At 37.7% G+C, this 21,282-nt stretch overlaps 1 protein-coding gene across 4 annotated transcripts in view; it reads right to left on the reverse strand.

Annotated features, from left to right (window-relative positions):
• Positions 1-21,282, reverse strand: part of SIPA1L1 (signal induced proliferation associated 1 like 1) — a 200,468-nt gene that overhangs the window by 102,982 nt on the left and 76,204 nt on the right. For 3 of the 4 annotated variants that reach the window (XM_058806877.1, XM_058806879.1, XM_058806876.1), the window contains exon 3: positions 15,977-16,062. The exons of the other annotated variant lie outside the window; for it this stretch is intronic. The gene's annotated coding sequence lies outside the window, so the exon portion shown is untranslated. The remainder of the gene's footprint in view (positions 1-15,976; positions 16,063-21,282) is intronic. 4 annotated transcript variants of the gene reach the window in all.

A 21,282-nucleotide genomic window follows, 5' to 3' on the forward strand; every position in this document is an offset into this window, starting at 1 on the left:
TACAGAACCTCATTTTAGTTGACTCTAACTTCTAATCTGAGCAGATATGCTTAAATATTCTTGTTTGTTAAAGGAAGATGTCACAATAATAGCAGATAAAAAAACATTCTCTATATATTATCCTTGTCACATCTCATTTTCCTGCACACCAGACACTGACACTTATTGCAGCTCCTGGAAAAAGATTAGGCACGTGACAAATCTAATAATTGGAGATGTCAATTAAAGAACCCTCAGATAAAGAGCTATTTATGTTATAACTATCAGAGACATAATATCTACAATTATAGTTCTGCACAGATACATCTATGTAGATATACCCTTGTAGCAGTTAGATCAATTGTTTATATGAAGCAAGATATCCTACCTAACTGACTGAACAACTAAAAGAACATTTCCACCAGACAGGACTTGAACATCACCATACAGCAACCACTTTACAACAATTTCAGTACAGTACAGTATTGGCAAGGACTTCAAAGAAAGTAATGAATAATATATTACAAAAAGGGGAAAAGGTGGCAGATGTCATGATATCTAAAATCTACTGCACAGAGCAAATTTAAGAACCTCTCTAATAAATACAAAGAAGTACTGTAAAATTACTATAAGGATTTAAGAAAAAAGAGAATCCCCCCAAATCTGGTAAAATTTTTTTAAATCCAGCCTTCTAAAGAAGTGCTGCTTCAAGGAGAAGGGTCAGATAAATAAATCTATGCAATTAACCAGAAAACTTGGTTAATTCCATTCACATGCACCTTCATTTTGGCAGTGTGTCAGGACTATACTTCTGCATAAAAAGATCAATTAAAAATTCTCGCATGGAGCATAAATTTTTATGATGCCATTTAAATTGTAACAAGCAATTGTCACTTTTCATTCTTCTTCTGTGTTGTGAATTTTACTGTGCATAATAACTACATGAAAAGACCAAGTTCTAACACTAGTACCACTGCACTGAATTTCCTTGCAAAAGAATTGCCTAAGAAGTACTATCATTAAAGCCATAATTTAATGTTACTAAAAGCACATTTCTTCAGGAATTAAAGTATTTACTGCACGGCTCCTCACAACCACCAATGAGAATGAGAGTAACAAAGAACAGGACACCTTTTTCTTTTATGGCATTTCTGTATTAAACTAAGAGCTCCATAGGCATTTAAAAAGTCTAATGTTATTTCACAAGAGAACTTCAATGTCAATAAGAAGCTTTAATTGTTTTAAATAAAAGCAAAAAAAATTTTGCAGAAAACTTCTTTGAATGCTTTAAGCTCCACAGGGAAACTGCGTAAACAGAACTCTGAAAACAATGACAACTTTGGTAGGGTTTTTAACTGAATACAGAGGAACCGTATTAATAAAAGGATTACCCTATGTGTCAGAGAAATGCATTATTGAAATAAATATATAAAATTATATATAATTATATATAGTATAATAAATATATATTTTATAACTAGAAATATACAATAAATATATAATTTTAAAAAGTTTTTGATGGTTACTACTGGTTGGAATCGAATCTTAGTGTCCAATTTAGAAACTGACTCAGACCAAACAATTTCTAAAGCAACACAATCCACAAAATATCAAATGCTTTTTTTTAAGTCCAAGATGCTTAAAATACATCAAAATCCACCTTCTCTGTTACTAAAAATACTTTCCAAGCCATTTGGGTGTGCAGCATAAGAGAGGCAGCAGCTGGAGGCTGGGAGACAGCTGCACATCTGCCGGAATTGATTTCCTTAACACCATGACATAACACGTGCCATCCATTAGACAGATTATTCACTTCACAGAAGTAATGCAATTTGTTTGCTAGAATCTACTGCTTCAAATGCTGCAAAGTCTCGCTCCTGAGGCATGTGCTAGCTTCAGCAGGGGGAACTAAAAAACCTCAAACAGGAACCATGCTCTCCAGCAGCTTCTTTAAGCTGCAGTAAAAAGTTCTGCGGACACACTTTCACCAGTGGAACCTGCGGAGCTAACAGTAAATAATCATAATAGCAGCATATCCCTGAGCTAAAACCAAAAAATTAGAATGCCATTTCCCCACAGGGAAATAACTGTCTCATTCGTTTTTGTTTTTTTTTTTTTTTTTTTTTTTTAATTCATGAAACATGGATATAGATCTTAACACTTCTCTACACGAAGGAATAGATGCAGATCAAAGAATATGTTTTCTCCACACTCTATTCATATGAGAGACACCATATCAAATGAAGGCAAGAGAGATATTGGTGAATGCTAAATAGCAAAAGGATAGCTTTTAGGGCTTTTCATTCAACATTTTATTGAAATATTTATTTTGAATATTTAAGAAAGAAACAAATAGTTCCCTAACTTTGTTGTAAAGATGAGAACTAGTTAGAGCAACATGTGACATGCCTCTTGAATATCACAGTGCAGTTAAAATAGCTCTTTGCAGGTTAAACAGCTGTAAAAAGTAAGCATTTGATTCACTTAATGGGAAACAGACTCCTGGAACCAGTGTGCAAACACAACAAGGTTTTAAGACCCATCAATGTGCCTCAGTCTTCACATACATACAGTCACCTATTGGATTTGACAGCACTAATTTAATTCCCCAAACTACCAAACATTTATACTACTAGAATCCTCTTGTTTCCTTCTTAGAACCATTCCAATAGGAGTTGGCAAACAGCTTTCAGCTGCAGCCATTTTTCCCCTTTTAGATGAGTGACAACATTACTAAGAAAATTTTCTTTGCCAGAGCTCTTAAAAAACACATTAAAGATTAGTTTTGAAGTTCGGTTAAATGTTTACAACGATTCTTGATAAAAGCTTAAAATGCATTTTCATTTAGCCATTAAAAAAGCAAATAGTATTTATTATACATTAAGCACTACAATGCCCTGAGGTTTCTGCTTAGAGATCTCACATGTAAATGCAACTGATAAAATGAACATGACTCGTCAGCTAAGGAAGAAGCATTAGATAGGGAAATGTTTCATCCTCCCTTGGATGCAACACCATATCATGCTTCTGCTGTTTCGGATGCTTATGAGTAATTGGTTCCGGGCAGGATGATATTTAATTAACACCAAAGACATCCACTTGTTTTACAAACTGAATAAACAAACAGCACAGGTAACCTTACACATGATGTGCCATAAAGGTGGTTTCTTCATTGCACAGTAATAGAAAGTCTCAAGGACAAAAGCTGATGTAGATGCTGTGTCCCCACAGCCAGGGCCAAATTCAAGACCATGAGGAGACTGTGTCCTGTTACTTAACAATGTTGTTTCACCAGCATTTTTAATAGCATTGACTCACACCACTGCATTTCCTTGAATACCTAAAACTACTTCAAAGGAGGTTGTAGCAAAGGTGGGGCTGGTCTCTTTTCCACAGTAACAAGCAACAGGACTGGAGGAAGTGGCTTCAAGTTGTACCGGTTACTTAGACTGGAGATTAAGGAAAAACATTGTACCCAAAAGGACTGACAAGCATTGAAACAGGCTGCCCAGGGAAGTGGCGGAGTCACCATCCATGGAGGTATTTAAAAGATGTCTAAATGAGGCATTTGGGGATGTGGCTGGCTGAAAAACTTGGGAGTATTATGTCAAGAGTTGGGCCCAATTAACTTAGCAGGCTTTCTGACAAACAACTGTATGAATCTATATCCACAGGCAGCATTTCAGAGAAGATGACAGCACCGGAGGTGAGAAGCGCATCAGCCACAGCAAGGCTCTGAAATGCTCCTGGATGTGAAACAGAAGTCCCCATGTAAAGTATAAAATGTAATTAGGTGGAAAGCATACTGCCTTCATTCTTCTCTCAGATAAAAACAGAAGATGAAAGCTTGTGCGAAGGTACACAGTTTTTCACAACAGAAAGGAAAAGCATTAGGCCTATACTGCCACAACTACTGTGCATGTTAAACATATCACTTACAGAGATAGCACCTTTCTACCCTGTTTTGCGGAGGAGTGCATAACCACCTTCCCAGCTTCAGAGACTGAACACTTGGGAATGCTATTGCATTCCCTGCTTGCAGCTCTGACACCAGGGGGCAGGTGAGCCTGTGCCCACAAACACACAAAGACAGGAGACAGCAGCTCAGAAGGGACAGGCCCATTTCAAGGCTGCTGATATGCTACTGCACAAGTAGCAATGATTATTCAGAGTACCAAATTTCATTCAGCCATATGACACTTACATGCAGGCAAGAGCAGAAATCTCTCTCACAGAGGAAAAAAAGTCAGAACATTTGCTGAAACACCATGTGAGGGGATCACAGCATTTTGCTGTAGCCAGACTTCTACTGTTTTGATTACTAAACCTACCAAAGACACTAACCTTCTGACGTTACAACAAAATATATACCACAGTTAAGACCTTCCCTTAGGCAAGATGTGTGCAATTTTGGATTCCCTATGCAGCACCCTCAAGGATAAAATTATTAAGGAACTACATGTAGGAAGGGGTGTCTGTACAAGACTTAACAAGTTTAATGTTCAAAGCAGCAAACCATCCCTTTAATGAAACCTGGTGTCAGTTTTGTATGGGAGGTAACTGAAGAGACAGAAATTATCTCATCTATGTAAAAAAATTGTGCTTAGTATTCCTTCAAATAAAATTGATTGTCAGAAAAGCATAATTTTCTTTCAAAAATTATTTAAATACAAGTGGACATTAACCAACTGCAATCATGCCAAAATCAAAATTTAGACATGTTTTGTTATGTGTGCAAGGAAAAAAATATAAAAATGTAACATTCATATTGATTTAGCTGGCCACAAGCATTTTCCTCGGTTTTCAGTACTGAATAGCATCTAATGAATCTCTCCTGACAGATGACAATTTTATTTTAATTTTGAAATTCCTCTTTAGCATTGAGGTTTCACTGCAAAAAAAAAAAAAAATCTTCACTTTGCTCTCTATGGTAAGGTGAGCCATAAGTACATCTCAATAACTTGAAGTGCTCACTGAAGGTCTCTCTGCACACAGATGCCAACAGAAAAAACCCCTATATTCTCCTCGTTACTTGACCCTTACTTAATTTACCCCTCACCCTTTCCACACGTAGAATGCCAAAGTCATTGAACAGTCAGGGTTGGAAGGGACCTCAAAGATGGCCTAGCCCAACACCACTGTCATGGGTAGAAACACCTGCCACAAGACCAGTTTGCTCAAAGCCCCATCCAAGCCAGCCTTGAACACTTCCCAGAATGGAACACCCACAACATCTCTGGGCAACCTGCTCCAGTGCCTCACTACCCTGACAGGACAAAATCTCTTCCTAATACATCCTCTAAACCTAACCTGAAGTCTGAAGCCATTTCATAAATGAGAAACAACTTAATTGCTCCTATACATCAGATAATGTAACCTGCACAAATGTTTGTTACTATAACCCAAAGCTTTTGTATTTTTAGTCTGTTTTTGAAGTTACTCATGCTTTTTTCAATTATCTTGACTTCAAGAATGTTATTCAAGCAAAGCCAGAACTCAAATCACCAGAGCAGTACAGAGGTCTGCTACTTTAAGAAATCAGCATGTTTAACAGAAAACCACAACTGGTGATAGCTTGTAAAGACATCTGGTTTTCTGCATCAATAAAAAAAATTTCTTAACACTTTTGCACTCTTCAAAATTCTGCAATTCACTGTGTTCTGTGATTTCTCAATAACAGTATTTTCAAATTATTACAAATATTTTTCATTAACACAAAGTTTTCAATTCACTTGCTTGCTTACATCAATGCTCAAATATCTTCATTGGTGACAGGATGAAATTAAGGTTTGATAAGTTATTAAGGAGATGTATATGATTCCTTCCTAGAATATTCAGTAGAACAAAACCTAGTGCCCTAAAAGTAAAAATCAGCAGGAAACCATCATAAAGAGATATGACAACTAAAAGTATTTTAGAAAAGATATTCTAAACGTATAAAAAGGAAGGACTCTTCTACCAAAAATTCAAGACCATGCTTCGCATTTTGGGATTTTTTTGTTTTTTCTAGTGAAGTTCTAAAAATTCATACTTTGTTTTTTTAATAAATCAGGTGTTCTATATATCTTTAAATGCCCCATTATTGCGTGCTTGTAAAGAAAATACTCATTGATCTTCAGAAAAAATAGTCAGAACTAGCACAGCTGAGGGTCCAACAATGCTGTGGGTTGCTGGCTTCCCTAAACAAGTAGTTCTGAGGAAGACTGATTTCTAATATACATAGCTTATTGTCAATTCACAACCTTATTTACCCTGAAGTTGGAGCCAATATTTTTTTACCTACGTTCATTATAACTATTCCTCCCCCTACACTACCTAGTCTGAACTACAGTCCCCTCCAAGGCTTCCACCTCAGATGTTCATCCACATGGTAGTATTTTTCATTTCTGCTTATCCTTCTGAATTTTCAAAGATTCCCCATGAATTCCTGTTACATGTCCTACCTGCCCCATTCAATCTGCCAGCCATACCAAAGGTGCATCAATAGTACTGTAACCACAACAGAGATCAGCACATTTAGTGACAGCATGGGCATAAAAGTGAAATCCCAAGAGGGTTAAAATAAACAGAAGAAATAGAAAATCAGCCAGAACCACAACAAATCAACAGCAATGTATGACTAGAAAAAAATCTTAAGCTCAAAAATCTTAAGTTCAAAGTTTAAGGCCGTACAGCAGCAAGTAGGTAATTTGCAATAAGCACAAATGATAATTAGTCTCTCCTTTGGTTTGTAAGTCTGCTGCAATCACATTTATCTAATTTTAACAGTGCTGCACTAAAACATCCTGTAACAAACACTGTGATGCCACCACCAATAAGTCCAACTCTTGATTACTAAATCATGAGGTTTTTCACAAAACACAGGCATGTCTTCACAATTAGCAAAATTAGCCCACTCATCCAGCAGCTTCAAGGGACTCCCTGCAACTACCAAGAACTGCTAAGCCTGAATCTGAGTACCTTTTACAGGAAAAACAATCATATACAACACACATGCTGCTGTCAGCTGAAGATCCCTAACTTCCTCATGAAGGTTACTTGAGCATTTCATACAATCTTACGTCGCTCTCAGCATTCCAGGCACAGAACATTCCCAAGTTGCTCAACATGCAAAATCTATTAATTGAACACTCCCAACCCAAACAGCTAGCTCAAGAATTAGATATGCAGATTCTTAAAACAAAAATTCTCAGTAACATCTCAGGGTTTCTGATCCCGAGTAAAGAATTCTTGCAGACTTTGGAATAAACAGCATCTATTGCAAGGCACTTGGTCTCCCCTCGAAGCAGTTGAAAATGAAAGGAATGCTGTTTATCATCCTAAAATAGCTCTCAGTTAAACACTAAAGTCATCACCATTGGTGAAAAAGAAAATTTCAGTAATATAGCACTTCAAATTTATCTTTAAAATATTGCCCATTACACTGGTTCTTCCTCCCACTGTATCTTCAGGCTTGACATGCATTTAAAATTCCTCTTCCCATGATTTCTCAATTTCTCAGTTTCATAAAAATATCTCACATCTCCTTGGAAACCTGAACACAGCATAACAAAGACGGCTGGCTCTAATGCTCAGAAGCAGGTTAGAAAAACAACTGCATTCCCTTGCTAGTTAGGATAGGGTTCAACACTTCATTTCTCCTCACTAATGTATCTCACAAGAAGATGCCTCTCTCCCCACCATTAAATTTCCTACTTGTCTTCTCAGTCACGGCCCCAAATCCTACCCACTTCCTCACTACTAACTTGCACTCACCTTGAGGTTTCATGACTTTTCTAAGCCTCTATGCAGAATATTGTAAGCTATTTAAGGAGGGTGGCAATGTCCAAGCAATACTTCACTAATACTCCCCCTGCAAAACTGGTATGAATGAAATGAATAAAAGCCCCTTTTGCAGAGGTATTTTTAATCTTGATCTACATCAGCTGGTTTCTATACCAAGTGCTCTTAATTAGCACAAGGTACCCAAAAAACCCCACAAGTTTCTATTGTGTTCTATGCACAGCTGTACCTGCCACAACCACTGGCCTGGGAATTGCTGTTTAGATAATAAGGCTGCTGGCTATTACCAAAAGCCAGCATTCGACCATCCCAGTTTGAAAACCTTTTAAAAACTACTCTAGCTGCTGTAAGAAACAAGGGAAGTACTGCTTCTCATTTTGGATGTAGGATTTCTCAGGGAAGCATAAACATCCTCTGAGCCCACCAAAAGGGGCTCTTGCCTGCAGTAATGTTTCAGGTTTAGCCAACATTGCCCTTGCAAAGCCATCTTCACCATTACAACTCAATTTAAAGCAAAAATTCTGAAGGTATTTCCTAGATATTACACATTTTCAAAAGAATAAAAGTCCTCTCTCCCAAGAACTAACAGTGTTTTCTCAGTTGAAACATTGTGAGAAACTGGAATCATCCAGTTACTGCCATTTAGTTAAAAGCCTTACAGAGACACAACCCAAGAATAATAAGCAGCATGGAAATACCAATATGAAGGGGGAAATAAGAAGACTGAGATTTCCCCTGCCCCACCAAGACAGAAAACAGCACACAAAAGGTAGAAAAAAGTTTCTCCCCAGAATACTATAAGAACAAGAGATTATGTTCAGCCAAATGAAAACTGACAAGTTTACCATCAACAAAAAGGGCTGCCTCTTCATACCTCTACCTAGGGAACATAATGCTAAGGATATGGGACTGCAACCCAAAAGTTTAGCAGCATTGAAGGGAAGCATTGAGGATAAAATTATATTGTAACAAAAAATATTTGAATAACAAAGAGCTAGAATAGATACCAAAGTCTCTGAGTCTTTTGACACAAAAACTAACAGGATCGCAGAGATACACCCCAGAGTATATTACTGTCATAACTGCCTATCATAGATTTTTTTTTTTTCTGCATCATCATCCCAAGCATCTGTTACTGCTCCTAATTAAAGAACAGATGGTCTGACCCACTCTGGCAATTCCTATGACCCTATATTTATCAGCAGGTGGGGAAATTAAGTTTTGAGGTCTGAAGCAGCAAAGAAAGATTAAGAACAGATAGCTAAATAGGTCTCAAAGCCATCTGGTATACCACACTTACTGAAAAAAAAATTCTTGAAGATTTCATACATGAGTTGTCCACAGTCTCTGTACAGAGAAAAACTGGTTTCCACAAACTCCACCAGATGCAAACTTGTCTCAACCCCAGAAAAGCAGACAATATCAAGATAGAGTCCTTTTTCATGTTAAACTAGTGAAGCACAGCTATTCCAGCTGTACAGCCAAATTTGTGGAAGTGAAAGTCAGCATGTTGACATAAAAGTTAGAGTTCATTTTCAGTATAACTTTCTGATAAGATCATGGCATACACCAGTAAATAAAACAAGGAAAATAATGTAAACAAAGGAAATGAAAAGCCTTAAAAGTGTTAGGGTTGAGGGTATTTTTGCCTATATGTTTTAAATGTGGGTAAAAACACACAGGTGAACTGTGGAAAGCTGCATTCCCAAATCTGGTAAAAAAAAGAGAAGACAGCTTGAAATAATTAATCTGCCCAAGAAGAGGATGTGAGAGAGACTGATACTGACCAATGAGGCAGGAGTAACTCATGAAAGAAAGTACAGTTCCTTAAGTGGTACAAAAGGGAACTTCCAGTAGTATATGCCTGTCGGGTTTTGGGGTTTTTTAATACTCTATTGGAGAGAAATTTAACTGGATGAAAAGTTCTATGTTCATGAGTCACAGGAACTTCTGATGAGCCTACATTCTGAAAATGTGTGGGATCAGGCTCAATACATTGCCAGAAAATACTATTATTGAACCAACATAAATGAAAATTTCCCTTTCCATGTAGAAACAGTGATGGGAATGAGCTAATACACATTCTTAAATTAAGCCACCTGTTGGAGACCAAAGGAACAAGGAAGCTGGTTAATGGGCATGCTCTGTGAAGACAAGAAGGATGTTCCTCAGCCTAACTATGAAGCAGGATTAATCTGGTAACAGCAGCCAGTCAAAATGAGAGGACTCCTCCCAGTCCATGCCAGCAAAGCACCTCCTCTAGAGCAAATACAGCACTTTGAGCATTTTAAATTAATCTTAACTTTCTCTAAATTAACAAGACAGAGGCGCTGATTTCTTGTACATGGAGAATTTAATGAAAAAAGCCCCAGAAAATCGCCAAAAAGGAAAGCTTCAGTCTTGAATATATTCTTACATTGCAGATTTCCAAGATGGAGAAAGGAAGGCACTTCTCATACCCATCATCTCTTCCCTCTGGAAACATGAACATCATTAAGCTGCATCACAGAAAAACTGCCCACAACTTCTTGCATTTGTTAGCTCATAAAAATTTCTGCACTTCAGACGGGAAGGTGGGCTCCAGCCATTCATAGTGTTTAATCCCATTTATCTGCCTTTTCTTAAAAAAACAATTTTCACCACAATCTTGGAAATTATTTACAGATCTATGGTTTTTAGACTGTATATTAATAGAGCCTGAAAATACAATACTGAAAGTTATTTTCCTCTCCCACTGCCATTTACGTTTTTAGTCCAATATAACAGTTATTATTCTCCTAACCATTATTCTCCTAACATTTTAAAACCTACTTCTAACACAACTAGTAAGCTGTGAAATGCTGAACTTTTGTATGACTGTCACTCTGAAGTGTACTCTGAACACATGAAAAACTAGATGTGACTGATTTAAATCAGTCTCCCCATCATGTGGTTACCTGACACACTTAGGAAAGCTACAGCTTCTGTGTTGAAGCTCATCAGGGTGTCAGCTAAAAAGCACCATTCACAGAATCCTTGATCACTAAAGAATAACTTTCCTACTGCATATGTAAATTAAAACACCCCAACTAGAAGAAAAATACATTCCACTCTGTTAAGCTAAGCATCTCCTTTGTGCATGTGTGATGGGGCAGGGGGAGGAACAAAACAAAGATAATAATATTTGACTTCAATCCATTAATTAATTTCTTTAATTGAAAAATATTCCAAGATACTCTTAAACATGGAAAAATTGACATTGAAAAAACAAATAGAAATATTATCTCAAAGCACCTTAGGAGAAAGTGAGTTCAATACACACAAATGATAGCAATTGAATATATGAAATCACACTGTACTGACTTCGTTAAACCACTGCCAGATATAAGATATCTGAATACTCAGATATAAGGTTAAGACACTTCTCAATTTATCTTGTTATTTACCAGGAATATTTTTACTTCAGGACTGAACTCATTTTATAAGTTGTAGGAAAAAAGACACTAGACATTCTAAAGTATTTCCTACACTGGATTTATGATTTGACATTTCACAGCATGGACACACAGCTCTGTACCTATGCAAGCTGAAGAAGATACTTGCTTCAATCCAACTGGTTGCCTACAGATTTCTGTATTAATCTAAATACATCTGCATTGAAGTATTGAATTATTGGATAATATTAGAAAAGACAGGCCTAATAAAGCCACCTTTGTGAAATTAAGAAAATAACTCCAAGTGAGCTTTAAAACAAAGTAAACAAATTTAATGCATCCTAACCAGAAAATTTTAGTAAAATTCATAAAAAGGGAACTGTTGTGAAAAAGTAAAAGCTGTGATTGCAGATTTCAAGAGTTCAGTGCAGTTATAAGAAATTAAATGCCCTGCAGCCATCACAGACTCCCCTTTGAAGCCAAGCACCTGACAGCAGACTACGTTCTCCCCCCCATAAAACGTTCTCAAACTGACATGTCTACCACAGTTCTTAAGTTACCTAGGACACAAGGAAATACTACAGATGTAAACAAGGAAAATAAACACCGGCAAAAGGGAGAAAAACAAGAAGTATGCAGCATGTTCTTTCAGGCAATGCTTAAGAGCCTTAAAAATAAAATTAAAACAAAAATCCATGCAGCAATAACAAACTAATAAAAAGCAACATCAACCACATTTATAGATCTTCCATTTAGTATACAGATCCCTGTGTGTTAATGGGATGTGTCCTGTCCCTTCAGGGTTTTTTTTAAGGCTTTCAGAGGTTCTCCTCTTGCACAGACCAAATGCATTCTCAGTTAAAACATCCTCTTATGCTAAAAATGTTGTGTGAATTTGCATTTGAAAATTCTTACTGTCTCTCAAATTTGCACTAGTCTCAAAGGGTAAATTTTACATATGTTTTATATCACAGTTAAATAAAAATATTGCTCAGGTGAATTAAGACCACAACTCTGTTTTAGCCTACATCTTACTGCATTTGCAATTTTAAAGAATGAAGCCTTTTATGGCTACATTTTTACTCATAAAATATTTAAAAGAAGTTCTCCAATTAAAATATTTTCCCTATGGATATGGTAATTTTTAATGTGTACACATGAAAAGAGCTCTGGTGATATGTTGACAGGCACCTGAAAGACAGTGACAGCAAGTAGTCTTTCATTAAAAAAGAGCAAAAATTAATTTACAGTGATATGAAAATATCCATGGAACACGAATATTTGGTTATACCTACTTAGAATCACTGCAAATCTGACTGTCATAATACAATGATGAAGTTGCTTTCATTTTCTGTAACATTTTAAAATGCTGCTGGTAAGGATCAAGGAAGCACATCAGGTACAAATGCTCTTACTGACCCCTGCTCTGAGTGCTTGATATAAACCTCCCGTATTCAATGTCTGCAAGTGTTAAATACAGCTCTAAGTACTGAAAGTCTAACGACAGGCAAAGCAGATCCACTCCAAAACTGAAAACTTTCAAACCTCTACAGGAGGCTGATTGGGAAAAAAAACTTACCAAAATAAACCTTAAAGTAGCAATTTTTATTGGCTGTTGTATAAATATCCTTCTGAAACATTTGTTGCAAAAATACCTGCAAATTCCTACATCTTTTTTTTTAAAAACAAACTGTAACTGGATTATTAGATGAAACTGATGGTAAGAATTAAAACTGGGAAAACAAAATAGCTTCGGTACAAGTAAGTAGAGATGTTAACATAAAAGAGGTGGAAGCAAAAAGCTCTCAGTTTTTGTTGCATGCACTTTTAAAAATTCTTTTGTAAAATCATCTCTTAGTTCAAAATCCTTCATATAAATTATTCCCTATAGCTGTACATCTGAAAACCAGATCTCTTGAAATACTGTGAAGTCTCTTTATAAAAATATGAGCAATTAAGCCAATAATTAAGGCTTCAACTTCTGTGTCCCTCATGGCACGGGTGGGTTGTTTTTCTCCAGATGGGACAAAAGGTCCACGGATTTGTGTGGGGCACTTCTTTTTTTTGTACGTTTCACCACTGGAGGTTTATGCAATCTGCATTTGTCATTCCTTCTATATACCAATAAAAGCCTGATGAGAATTTTAAAATTTCAATTACATAGAAAGCTATGAAGGTTAGAACTGGCCTATTTATGGTACCACAGATATGAGCATGAATTTCTTATACCTGCTTTCATAACCACAGGACAGTTCTCTCTCAAAGGATTGTTAGTAAAGATAATCCTTTTTTTCCCATTTCCAGTAGTCTACAAATGATTCTGATTTTTAGAGAGGCCACCTAGATGCAGTTTTTAACTACAGGTGCTCCACAAACTCTCCAAGTTTCTTTTTTCCTACAGTTAGATTATAGTAGATGGAAATCCTTCCTATTAGCAGATGAGGCCCTGTTTTTAGTACAAGACAAACATTTCTTCACTCTTTTTCCACATGAAACTCAGTAGAAAAAACATCCACTATTCATTAAAAGAAAAACTCATTCACACAATTCTTTCCAAAGATTAGCATATATACAAAACCACAATTGGGTAAAAGTCATTACTGAAAGGAAAGCACAAAAACATCATACAAGCACAGATGGCTCAACGCAAGCAACAATCAATCCATTGCCACTGCAGTTCCCAACACCTTCACATTCAGACCTGTCTTCCCTGTCACAGCACAGGGGATGTAGGGCTGGTACTGACTTGTGACCCCCAGCCCCACAACCCCTCCCAATTTAACAGCCCAACAGCCTTCTGCACCCCACTTTTCTTCCCCACCACAATTCCTATAATGCCAGCTGAAGCAGCTTGTGTCTAATCCAACTCCCTCCTTCCAAATTTGGCCTTTCTCGCCTCCTGCTCCCCCTTGCCTCAGTGTGGCTTTTCTGGCTTTCAGAAAGAAGGAAGCTGTAACCCGAAAAGGTAAAAACCCTCCTCCAGTGCATGCTGCATGTCCTCAGCAGGCCCATCCCCTCACAAAAAATTTCAAGACACCACAGAGGGGTCCTAGCAGGAAGAGTCCTCCTGAGCACACAGCAATTTGGAGATACATACATCACAACACCATGCAAAAGGATTCCGGTACTAGACACAGCTCTCACTTTTCCCTGGACTCCCTCAAGTCCAGGGAATTCAATACTTCATCTGAATAGTCCCCTAAAATGTGCTGCACCACAGGATTTCTGAGCACTTTTCTTACAGCAGGAGAATAAACAGTTGACTTCTACACTTCCATATGTTTCTGCCTACAAAACAGCACTGTGTGTGTGTGTGTGTGTGTCTGCTCTCAGGGTGTCTAAAGGCCTCCCCAATGATCTATCCAATCTGTGTGAGGGGCAAAAGGGACACTGGCATCTCTGAGGCCACAGAACTTGTGCTGGGGGCCCACTCTGAGCCCAGAGCTGCAGTTTAACATTACAGCTTCAGCCCAGTTGGCAGCTGGCCATTGCCAGGAACAGGGAGACTGAACCCTCCCATCTCCATTCCCATCTTCTTTATTTCTGGCCTACAGTCATCTCCTCACATTACAGGCACACTCAGCTTCCAAACCAGCAGAACAAACTATACTATATCCTAAAGATTTTAAGAATGCATGTATGCCTTCCAAGTAGGAGGAGAAAAAGCAAACACAAGCATGTACAAAGCTCATGGCTCAACTAAACTGAAATTAACCTGCTTTAGAACCTTCAAAGGAATGTCTCCTTGTAAGGGCAAAATACATCTAGGGACTAACTTACCCCACAAATTCCTGTTGAATAGCTATTTGTTTATTTCCCTGAAAATGCATTTCTAAACTGGGGAGAGAACTCTCAGAATATCTCTTACTCAAGCTGAAGCAAGCCTTGTTACAAACATACACAGTCCTTTATCCATACTGTACCATCTGACATTACACTATGAGTTTCAGAATAAAGACAAAACACAATGTTTAAGGAATTTGTTAACGTCTCCAGAATGTAAAACTCCATATTTCTAGAAAAGCTCACAACTGGCCTCAACAGTATTCTTATCTGAAGAAACAAATCTACAGTTCAGCAGTCCCAGTAAATCCCTACTTCCACAATTTAACATTAATGACAGATTTAAGTGAAAATAAAGGCCTCACTGGATGCCCATCTTCATAAACCAAGGTATTTGCACAGAAATGGATAACCATACCCCTGTGAGGATGTAACTAGTTTGAGACAGCTGGCAAACAAAGTTAATAGGCAGCTTAAGTCCCTCCATTTTCCTCCTCCTCCTCAAAATTTCTAAGATAGAAAACTAAATCAATCCCTTAACTCTTTTCCAGTATTATATATACTCTTAAAATCCAGAATGGAGCTTCTGGCTTTGCTTCCAGTACTTATTCCCAAAACACAGCTGTAAAGTATAAAAATCAATTAATAATGTTTTGATAAAAGACAGCTCATCCAGACACTAGACAGGACAGATTCACTATTCTGATCATTAAATAAAACATTCAGAAATCTCCAGAGACTTATTTTTCACAAATGTTGACAGACAAGTACTGCTTTTATCATCAATGTCTGAGCTTATAACAGAAGTATACTATTCATTTCAAATGACCAAATGAAAAAAAGTAGCTTCCCTTGAGCATCAATCATTATTCTCAATTATGAATCATGAAAACTATACTATGTACAAAAAACAACCAGTTTTTAAACATTTGAGACTTCTTATCACACCCACATTCCTATTAATGCATTCCACTAATTCATGTTTTTAATTTTATGTTCATAGAAAAACCTCCACTTACAGAAGAATGGTTCCTCTTGAAAATACCACAGGCATTTGAAGGAGGACACAGGTAATCTCTCTTCAAAGAAGCAGCAGCTAGTAAAACTGAAACAAAATACAGAGATAAAATACTCTTGTTCAGGTTAACTAATTCAAGACCTAAATAGCCAACGAGTTGGAGAATGATATTCTTGAAAAAAAGAACCCTCCATTGAGAACACCTGCCACAAAATCCCAGCAGTATCAAATTGCAGTATTTTTCTAGTACTAGTGGGATGGTCCAGGCCATCCAGAACTTTTTTAACCCAAACAAGTAATTATTTGCATTTTTTCTATCCTCAGAACCTCCTTTTGTTATTCACTGCTGCTTATAAATCAGCTCCTCTCATCTCTCCTTGTCCTGCTCCCTGTGTAGCCCTTTTCTCTAAAACACTCTCTGGCTTTCACAGTCTTTGTTCCTCTCATTTGAGAGCTTGCCCTCTGTGTCCCAGCCTGGCATCTCCTCCTTCCTTTCTGCCCCTCATCCCCCGGTATTTGATTGAGCTGCCTCCTCTCTGCACTGAGCGCTGGCTGCCAGCATGGGCGGGACCGCACACATTGTCCCCGCACCCACAGTGTCCCCGCTCCTCCGGGACAGCCTCAGCGCCACAGGCTGCGACTGCAGCACGGGGCAGAGCTCAGGGGCCTGAGCACACCCTGCCAAGCCTCACCACTGTAACAAACTGGGAGTGAGGCAAAACAAAGCTCCTTCACCAAACTTAGCTACTGGAATAGTAAACCTAAAATGAGTGTGTAAAATCTGTCCAAGCTAAAAATCTTTGACAACAAAAGCTTGAATTGGGACGGCTCCTTGACAGTACAACAGCCCCTCTCTAACTTGCAGGTGATGGGACTGCTAGAGTTATTCATCTAAACTGCAGACTAAGCGAAATAAAATACTGGGTGTTTTTCCCGCACTGTAAATCCCAAAGCTGACTGATGAGTCAAGATATTGAAACTAACATTTCCAGAATGGTAGTTAAGACAAACCATCAGCCTGTGCAGATTTGACTTGCAACACTACAAGCTACAAACCTCAGAAAATTAAAGACTCACTGATAAGCAACTCTTGCTCTGGCTCAGCAAGGAACATAGGTGTAGGCAGACAATGCAAAATATGCTACTTCCATTCATGAGGCTGTGTCACTTAGAAAAAGATAAATTTTAGGTAGTAAAATCTAATCCCAACACAACAGCTTCAAAAATCAACTGCAGGACAGTTTTTCCAAATGCATGAGAACCAGTACTGCAACACCAACACGAGCCATCATTAAATATTTGATTATCTGAACTAAGAAAAACATCTAAGAGATGCCTTCTGTCTTTAACAAGGAAATACCAAGCTGCATGTGCTGTGCCCTGCAGCTCACACTTCATGCACTCTCCCACTATTTCTGGGTGAAAGACCCTGAAGCAACCATCAAATCAGCAGATGGGAAAAGCCTGGACCACCCCTTCCAAAAAGACAACAGTTTAAAAGAATTCAGTGAATTAATCTGTACGCCAAGCTCAAGATTTTTGTTTTCCCATTTGCAACTTCTATTGTGTAAGCTGCCTATTTTATACTCCAGTGGCTTTCTGTTTTGGTTTTTAATTTTAAATCTGCTTGGGAGATTCAAGGAAACAGAACAACACAATTTCAGTAGCACACTTAATTATTTCAACAGCTGTTCGTGAGATTAATTCCATTAACAATGGGGAAAAAACATAAATAGAAAAGAAAACCCACCTTCACTGAAAAATGCAAGTTTCTCCTAAGATCAGAGAGAGAATTCTGTTGATTTAGGTCTGGCAATTTTTATTTTTAGCACATATCCTTAAGCTTCCTTTCCAATTAAAACAGAGAAACTAATATAAAACTCTGATGCAGAACTACATTGTCAGTCCTCCAGCCATTTGGAATTATTTTCTACTTGTTTTCCACTTAAAACGCCTTCCCAGACATGAGAGATTAAACAGAAGCTCATGTGTCAAGCAGAAGTGATCACAAAACCTACATGGAAAAAAACCACTAAACCAGATTGAATTTGCATCTGTTTTTCTTCCATTCTTCTTTAATGTCTTGAATTTACCAGCATAGTCTATTTCACAGAACTAAATAAAGGCAGAGATAGAGTACCATCCTTTGGAGCTGAGATTTTGAGTGTTCTGTTAGAGCCACATAATTGGCAGCACCAGCAAAGGATGCTCAGCGCTGGATCAGTAATTCACTAAGAAATTTGTTAAACAGCAACGATTTAGAAGAAAAGTCAGAGATTTCTGCCTCACCTCTGGTCTCCATGGCTTCAGTTCTCAGCACATGTAGCTGCATTATGGTTATCTCAACAGACATTTTTCTAGCACCTTCCTCCACTAAGTGGTTCCAGCCAGGAACAAGGGGAAACTTTATCAGCAAGACAGCCCCAAGGCCTACGTTACAGGGTACATTTAGAAGATACCTAGCAACACTCTTTGTTCCTGAAGCTACAGCAAGTCTGCTCAAATGACAGATATAGTACAACAAAAATAGTCATAAAAGCCATTCGTTTGTACAGCACTTTATATCTTCGCAAGCCAAGAACCTCCTCTGTGCTCTTTTATGTTGTTCTGACTAAGGCAAAAGACCTTTAAGTCAGTCCTAGTCTTGTCCAAATAGGAACTGCAGAAAAACACCATACACACAAGTAGGTGGTTAGCAATACCAACAGAGAATTAGCTATTCCCTCCAAGTCTTCCTGAGTGAGATACCAGTCCAGAAGAGCTCTGCAAGGTGTCTCTGGGTGCGGGGGGCTACAAATCACACTACCAATACAACAACAAAGGACAAGCATCATCTCTCTAATTCTGAGAAATACCAACACTGCTCTCCAGTTCATTAAGAATGAGTTGCTTAATGGCAGCTTTTCAAAAGCAGGCTGGCTTGGACAGCCCACACATTGATTCTGGATTTTACCCAGGCTGTCAAAGCCTGCAGAAATAAATAAAATTGTGGTGGCACATACCAATACCAATTGTACAATCTACAATACCAATTGTAGAATCTGATCTAGAAAATGAGGTACCCCAATACTCTAAAGCTCCACAAGGAAGAGGCCAAAAAGTTAGCATAAAACTCGCGAAATAATTCTCCTTAAAGAAACCCAAACCCGTGTTTGAATTGGAAAAATTAATGCATAGTTTAAGCCAGCTACTTACAATAATGTACACTAGGATATATAAAAGAACTAGTCTAAATTATTTCTAAGGTATTACTGACTTGCTTTGAGGACCAGTAAGATAGGGATCCCAGAGCAATATGAAATAGGGTATATGTCTCATAGCAATAGTAGGGAAGTGGGAAATTACTTAAGTAGCAAGACAAACAATGTAGTTCTGATGCTTAGAAAGATTCAGATACATTGCCGGGGAAAAAGAAGAGTGATTTAAGTTAGAGAAAGATAACTGATAGCCAGGAAGTCTCAAAACAATACAGTGTTCTCTCTTGGGTAAATGTCTTACTGAAGTAGCAGGTGCAGCTTATGCAAGTTCAACTACTGTTCAACATAACCTGGAGACTATAATTCCAAAATAAGTAGTGTAGATAATGGTAACTACTGGAAGATTCACTTCCAGAAAACCAATGGCTGAGTATAAAAAAATAAACCAAAACAGAAAGGATTTTGGGTTGGTGCAGCTAGAACTTGACCTGTAGCAGATTTTGTTTGGTTTATTAATTTTGGTGATCAAACACAGGCACCCTTGAAGAATCTACAAATGACACCAAACTAGGGAGGTGGTGGAGAGGGGGAAAGGGGGCAGAAGTTGAAAGGAATATGAAGGAGATGACCCTAAGTGAGCTTAAGAACTCACGGATTCTAAAACACACTTGATAACATCCACATAAAGTGAGAGCAAAACCAAATACCGTAACTCTGAAAAAGATCATTAAATAAAAACCTACCCACATGCAGAAGCATCCATATTAAGAGTAACAAAGCAGAAAAGAGAAGCTATACAGGATCAGAGACTAAAGAGTCATAAACCTGATATTCATCTTGAAAGCCAAATACAATTTGAGAAGGTGGTAAGACTACTGATCACATGAGGTTAAGCTGTTTCAAGTCTAGTCAACACTATTGTCCTAGCACTGAAATACCACATACATCATTCTTGTGTATTCTAAGGAACAAATCCTGAAAATCTAGTTCTAAGACGACTGAAAAGAGATTGATAACAACTGGAAGAAAAAATCCTTTGTCTTCTCACTATAGTTATTTGACTTTCCAAGAAGTGTCTTATCTACAGTAAATGGGAAAAAAACCCCAGTCTTTATGAACTCATTTCTATGATTTATTTTAGATGACAAAGCACATGAAAAGATTTCTCCTTCCCTTCACCTTCCCTCCACAAATAGAAAAATTCCTTCCAATTTCAGTCTCCTCTTTTCTTGATCTTCTTGTAAAATTAACATGGAATTTTTAAAATAGAATTGATTTCATACTCAACAGTACTACTGATATTTGTACTAGTTCTACTTGGCAATTCACACTTTGCAATTCATTTTTAATGCAGTTAAAATTTAAAACAAGGTTCAATGTGCGGATTTTTTCCTTCTAGACAGCAGTTGCATTCTGACTCCAGCTGGTATCGTACCCTGTGTTTACACCATTAATATAAAACAATTTAGACTTTACTAACAGGTGTGTATGCACACGCTTATTTGGGTCTGTCACACGTGTATTTTAGGTTTGATTTTATTTTGCAGCTGTCCTGTGAACGAGCAATAAAATTCTAACTCATACTTGACCAAATCCAGTACATATTTACATCAGACAGACTTCAAGCAATTACTAGAGCTGGAGTGTCAACAGCCCATACTGAAATATCACACCATCTTTCAGCCTTTGCAAAAATTCAGAGTTCCAGAAATGCTTGTTTAGATTTTAGACAACCACCACGCCAATGCCTTCAGCAACATTCTTTCCTGCCAGAAATGTAAGGCTAGTACATTATTCACATATACACACTAGTTTCTATGAATCCATGTATTGAAACTGAGTGGAAAACACACACACACACCTACAGCAGTCAGAAAGCCACAAACAGGCAGCATTCCTCTTTTCCTTTAAAAATACATATGCATATTTACTAGTTCAGAGATCTAAAAGCCAGAATTACATAAAGCTGTCTGAAAACCCAAGACTCCTTACATATCATGTGAAAATATTTGCTGAAGGATAGAACAAGACTTTGATTACACCTTCAGGGCTATTCCACATCATCTGTGAAACGAGACGACGAGACCTGGGTCCAACAGTCACACATGAT

Source organism: Ammospiza caudacuta, chromosome 6, assembly GCF_027887145.1.
Source record: "Ammospiza caudacuta isolate bAmmCau1 chromosome 6, bAmmCau1.pri, whole genome shotgun sequence".
NCBI lineage: Eukaryota > Metazoa > Chordata > Aves > Passeriformes > Passerellidae > Ammospiza > Ammospiza caudacuta.